The following is a 6,300-nucleotide window of genomic DNA, read 5'->3' on the forward strand; positions in this document are numbered from 1 at the left end:
CCGCTGGCCTGGATGAATCACAAGCTGGAATCAAGATTGCCAGAAGAAATATAATAACCTCAGATATGCAGATGACACCACCCTTATGGCAGAAAGTGAAGAAGAACTAAAGAGCCTCTTGATGAAAGTGAAAGAGGAGAGTTAAAAAGTTGGCTTAAAGCTCAACATTCAGAAAACGAAGATCATGGCATCCGGTTCCATTACTTCATGGCAAATAGATGGGGAAGCAGTGGAAAGAGTGTCAGACTTTATTTTTGGGGGCTCCAAAATCACTGCAGATGGTGATTGCAGCCATGAAATTAAAAGACATTTACTCCTTAGAAGGAAAGTTATGAACAACCTAGACAGCATATTCAAAAGCAGAGACATTACTTTGTCAACAAAGGTCCGTCTAGTTAAGACTATGGTTTTTCAGTGGTCATGTATGGATGTGAGAGTTGGACTGTGAAGAAAGCTGAGTGCAGAAGAATTGATGCTTTTGAAATGTGGTTTTGGAGAAGCCTCTTGAGAGTCCCTTGGACTGCAAGGAGATCCAACCAGTCCATACTAAAGGAGATCAGTACTGAGTGTTCTTTGGAAGGACTAATGTTGAAGCTGAAACTGCAGTACTTTGGCCACCTGATGTGAACAAGTGACTCATTGGAAAAGACCCTGGTGCTGGGACAGATTGAAGGCAGGAGGAGAAGGGGATGACAGGATGAGATGATTGGATGGCATCACCAACTCAATGGACATGAGTCTGAGTGAACTCTGGGAGTTGGTGATGGACAGGGAGGCCTGGCGTGCTGTGGTTCATGGGGTGGCAAAGAGTCAGACATGACTGAGCGACTGAACTGAACTGAATAATTTGGCAAGTTCTTGCTTATGTTAATGTAGTCAAAATGTTATCAGCTATCTCTTTACACATGCATGTATATAAAGAAGCTTGGAATTTAAAAAGGACAAAATTAAAATAGAAAAAGATCATTGTTGCTGCTGCTAAGTCGCTTCAGTCGTGTCTGACTCTGTGCGACCCCATAGACAGCAGCCCACCAGGCTCCTCCATCCATGGGATTTTCCAGGCAAGAGTACTGGAGTGGGTTGCCATTGCCTTCTCTGAAAGGTCATTAGAGCTCCATCAAAATACATGCTTCAAAACGGCTTGTACAAATATACCTTCTGAAGCTGCACCTGCTTAACTCTTGTATTCAGTCCTAGTCTTTTTAAATAATTAACTTTTGAAGCAGCCTCTGGTGCTTTATTAGATTTGTAGCGCCTTATTTTCCAGTGGTCAATGATTTCACTTTGGGTCCCGTTACGGGTCGTAAATGTGTACATTTTGTGCAAGTTTTGCTCTCATAATTCACTTCCTTGAAAGATGGAAGTTCTGTGCTTCAGTTTTCATTAAACTCACACTTTTACATCCTTGAGGTCATTGCTCTTGAGTGGGTTTCTTGAAAAATAAAAAAAACATTGTCAAACAATAAAATAAACAGTTGTACATTTACATCATTCAATAAATGGCAAAGCCTCCATAGGTTCAGACCACACAGCTCTACAGCAGGACGGCTCGTGATCTATTTCCTGGGCATAATTACCTAACCCATAACTCTACATGTTTCCATCGACATGATGCTTGGTGACTGTGCATTACAGAGAATGTCACAAGATGACACATGAAGTGGCTGGCAAGGTCAACACCATGCAATATTTGACTCACCATGGCCTGAGACCTTTTGTCCCTAGCAACTTGTGACTGAGTATACCTCATTTTATCAGTGAGGGCCCTCCATGGTGGCAAGGAAGCATTAACTATCTTGCTTCTGGAAAGAACTGGGAAAGAAAAATGAGACACAGCTGGTTTCTTTCAGATTTTCCATATGTTAAAGTGAAAACAACATTGCACAGCCGTCCCATATACTATTCAAATGTCCACCCAATCCATTCTGGCTTGTTTTGACATAGCTACTAATAAAAACACGATTGAAAACTGAAGTGTCTGAGGCAAATGCTTACACCAAAAGGATGCTGAGAGTATAATTGTAAACTGGGACTCTAATGAACAAACTGGGATATATAATCACCCTTGGTTTAAGTATTAGTTGCTCAGTCATTTCTGACTCTCTGTGACCCCATGGACTGTAGCCCACCAGGCTCCTCTGTTAATGGAATTCTCCAGGCAAGCATACCGGAGTGGGTAACCATTCCCTTCTTCAGGGGCATCCTCCCAACCCAAGGATCAAACCTGTGTCTCCTGCATTGCAGATAGATTCTTTACCATCTGAGCCACAACGGAAGCTTTTTAAACCATGATGTTAATTTATAGTGTTGATCACTCAGTCATGTTCAATTCTTTGCAACCCTGCGGACTGTAGCCCACCAGGCTCCTCTGTCCATGGGATCTCCCAGGCAAGAATACTGGAGTGGGTTGCCATTCCCTTCTCCAGGGCATCTTCCCAATCCAGAGACTGAAACCGGGTGTCCTGTATTGCAGGCAGATTCTTTACTGTCTGAGCCACGAGGAAAACCCAATAATCACTGGTAACCTCAATCATTTCTTTCTTTTTTTTGGGGGGGGTGGTGAATTTGGCTACGTGACACAGTCTGCTCGCCTTTTGAGTTATCATTAGATAAACCTTATCATGTATTTATTCTTAAAGTAAAGCAATTCACTGACTTTTGAGTTTATTTAACTTCTGGAACAGGACCTTTAGTAAAACGTATTACAAACATTGTGCTTAGCCTCATACTATGAAAAAAATCCCAGTTCCCGTCTGGCCCACAAGGCCTTGTGGAAGAGGGCCACCCCTCCCTTCTCTTCAGCTCCATCTTGTTCCATTTCTTCTACGTCATGACTTTCTGCCAAGCTTGTCTCTGTTCAGTTCTTCAGATAAACCAAGTCTTATCTGTACTCATAGCCCTTAAAGGCTGCTCCCTCTGCTAGGCTTGCCCTTCCTCCCATGCTTCCAAGCTTGGCTCCATGTCTTCTTGGGGATGATCTCAGCTCAAGCTTCACCTCTTTAGAGAGTTCCCCCCTGGCTGCTTGCCTAGGAGAGGTCTCCTTTGGTTTTTCTCAATCTCAGCTCATATTTGTTTCCTTCATAGCACTTACTGCTTTTTGTTGCAGTTAACTTATTTGTTGGCTTCTTTATTTTATACAATAACAGTCCCTACCATGAGAATGTAAGACCCAGGCCCTTTTCATCTTCATATCCCCAGGGATGAAAAGGGTGGCTGGCACTAAGCACAAATAAATATTTGCTGGATGAATGAATAACATAATTAATATTGTGATTAAGATGCCAAATACATATCAAAAGATTTATAAACAGCTGGGTCAAATATACTGTATATGAAAATGTTGATTATAATACCAAGTTTCTAAAAAAAGTTATTTTAATAACGATTTCTATTTTATAATCTTCCCTGGTGGCTCAGATGGTAAAGCGTCTGCCTGCAATGCGGGAGACCCAGGTTCGATCCCTGGGCTGGGAAGATCCCCTGGAGAAGGAAATGGCAACCCACTCCAGTACTCTTGCCTGGAAAATCCCATGGACAGAGGAGCCTGGTAGGCTACAGTCCATGGGGTCGCAAAGAGTCGGACATGACTGAGCAACTTCACTTTCACTTTCTATTTTATATTTAGTAAGTTATTCTCAACGGTACCACTTCTGTTCATTACAGAAACACTTCCCAGACTCTCTAAGCCTGAAAAGAAACAGGCAGCTGTTCAGGGCTACTTGCTGAGATGGTCCTGTGGACATCAACATCCATCCAAGCACATAGGGTTTAGACACTGGGAAACTGAGAATTTCAGCCAAGAACTTCCTTTCAGCTTTTTACCTTTATAAACCTGCCCTTGTATGGAATTGTGGTTTTTGAACAGATGGTTGAAATGGCTTCAGTAATGGAAGAGTTTGTTACGTTGTTTTCATAAGCTACGAACCATTGATAACTTTATTTGTATTATTTGATAAACATGCCCCGTTCTTTTCTGCATTTCTGCTCCGAAAATGTTCCGGTTTCTGGAAAAAATTTAATCTAACTTTATTAAACCTTTTGTAAAACAAAATGAACACCTCCTCATACTTTACCATTTAAAAAGATAATTCCTTGAGTTTGGTTTTAAACTATCCTCATTCTTTTAGTTCCAATGAATGTCATAATCACAAACAAATAATTTGTAAAATATTTTTAATGCACTGCATTTTTTCAATTACTCATTGGAAATAAAAGAATTCTTTATAATTAAATATTCCATGTATGGTTTTGGCTAAGGTTATGAGAAATTAGAGAGAACTGTGTTAACTCTCCATGAATAAGGGATAGAAACTAGTACCTCAAATTACACACGAAAACCAGTCTCGTTTCTATAGTCTTTGTGTTTTCAACTCTCTACAATAATGGTATGGCTAAATACCTAATCAGTTCAGTTCAGTTCAGTCACTTAGTTGTGTCTGACTCTTTGTGACCTCATGAATTGCAACAAGCTAGGCCTCCCTGTCCATCACCAACTAAAGGATTAATTGGATAAATTACAATACATCCATGCTCTGGAATATAATAAGGCATTAAACATGTTGTAGAAGAATGCGCTGTGTGCTGTGCTTAATTGCTCAGTCGTGTCTGAAACTTTGTGACCCCATGCACTGCAGCCCACCAGTCTCTTCTGTCCTTGAGGATTCTTCAGGCAAGAATATTGGAGTGGGTTTCCATGTCCTCTTGCAGGGGATCTTCCCAACCCAGGGATCAAACCCAGGTCTTGCACATTGCAGGCATTCTTTACTGCCTGAACCACCAGAGAAGCCGAAGAATACTGGAGTGGGTAGCCTATCCCTTCTCCAAGGGATCTTTCTGGCCCAGGAATCAAACCAGGGTCTCCTGCATTGCAGGCGGATTCTTACCAACTGAGCTACCAGGAAAGCCCTATAGAAGAATAATTAATGACAAAAAACTATAAGTGAAAAAGGCAGGAAATACAAGCATATGTGCAACATGGTATCATTTTTTAAATATAGGAAGGCAGAGAAATGCAGAGGAAAAAAGGACTGGCTGGTAATGTCAATATGTCAAAATACTAATGATGGTTTTCCCTGAGTGGTAGGATTCCTTGTCCCTTCCCCTCTTTCCTTTCTTTCTCTCCTCATTCCTTCTTTCCTTATCAAGATTAATGAAGAAAAGAAAGTAGGATAGGGAACAATTAGAGTTAGCAACAGTTAATTTTCTCATATAAAAATACATATTAATATCATTTAAAAAATTGGAAAAGTACCAGAAGCGATATGAGAGGGAGAGTATAAATTACTCACTATACTCCTACCTCCCTGCCCTCCAATTTTCTTCCCTAGAAACCACCTCTGTTAATACCTTTTTGTATTTAAATATATAACTAGAACTTTAACCATCTTTTTTTTTTTTTCTTTCTCACAGAATTGTTAAGCCCTAACAATGCACAAAAGCAGCTGGCTTGCTATATACCTTTCACTGGCAGTTTTCTTTCCTGGCTTTGTTCCCTTGCCGTTGAGTATTGCCTTCAAAGTTCCAGATAAACTACTTGCATTCAAATCAGCATTTCAGTCCTCTTCTGGGAACCCAAATTAAAACACAAAAGATGTTATTTAATTTTCATGAAGCTCTGTGAGGTTGATCGCACCATGATGGAATGATCACTCACCTAGAGTCAGACATCTTGGAGTGCGAAGTCAAGCAGGCCTTAGGAAGCATCACTATGAAGAAAGCTAGTGGAGGTAATAGAATGCCAGCAGAGCTGTTTCAAATTCTAGAAGATGATGCTGTGAAAGTGCTGCACTCAATATGCCAGCAAATTTGGAAAATTCAGCAGTGGCCCCAGGACTGGAAAAGGTCAGTTTTCATTCTAATCTCAAAGAAAGGAAGTACCAAAGAATGTTCAAACTACTACACATTTGCACTCATTTCACATGCTAGCAAATTAATGATTAAAATTTTCATAGCTAGGCTTCAACAGTTCATGAACCAAGAACATCCAGATGTTCAAGCTGGATTTTAAAAAGGCAGAGGAACCAGAGATCAAATTGCCAACATCCACTGGAATATAGAAAAAGCAACAGAATTCCAGAAAACCATTTATTTCTGCTTCGTTGACTATGCTAAAGCCTGTGACTGTGTGGATCACAACAAACTGTGAAAAATTCTTAAAGAGATGGGAATACCAGACCACCTTATCTGCCTCCTGAAAAACCTATATGGAGGTCAGGAAGCAACAATTAGACCTGAACATGAACAACAGACTGGTGCCAAATTGGGAAAGGAGTACATCAAGGCTATATATTGTCACCCGCT

At 40.6% G+C, this 6,300-nt stretch overlaps 1 non-coding gene across 1 annotated transcript; it reads left to right on the forward strand.

Moving 5' to 3' along the window:
- Window positions 1-3,402: 3,402 nt before the first annotated feature.
- On the forward strand, window positions 3,403-3,474 carry TRNAC-GCA (transfer RNA cysteine (anticodon GCA)). Its single transcript has one exon. It is a non-coding gene; the product is annotated as a tRNA-Cys (tRNA).
- Window positions 3,475-6,300: the final 2,826 nt, after the last annotated feature.

The sequence above is a fragment of the Ovis canadensis genome, chromosome 1, assembly GCF_042477335.2.
Source record: "Ovis canadensis isolate MfBH-ARS-UI-01 breed Bighorn chromosome 1, ARS-UI_OviCan_v2, whole genome shotgun sequence".
Lineage (NCBI taxonomy): Eukaryota > Metazoa > Chordata > Mammalia > Artiodactyla > Bovidae > Ovis > Ovis canadensis.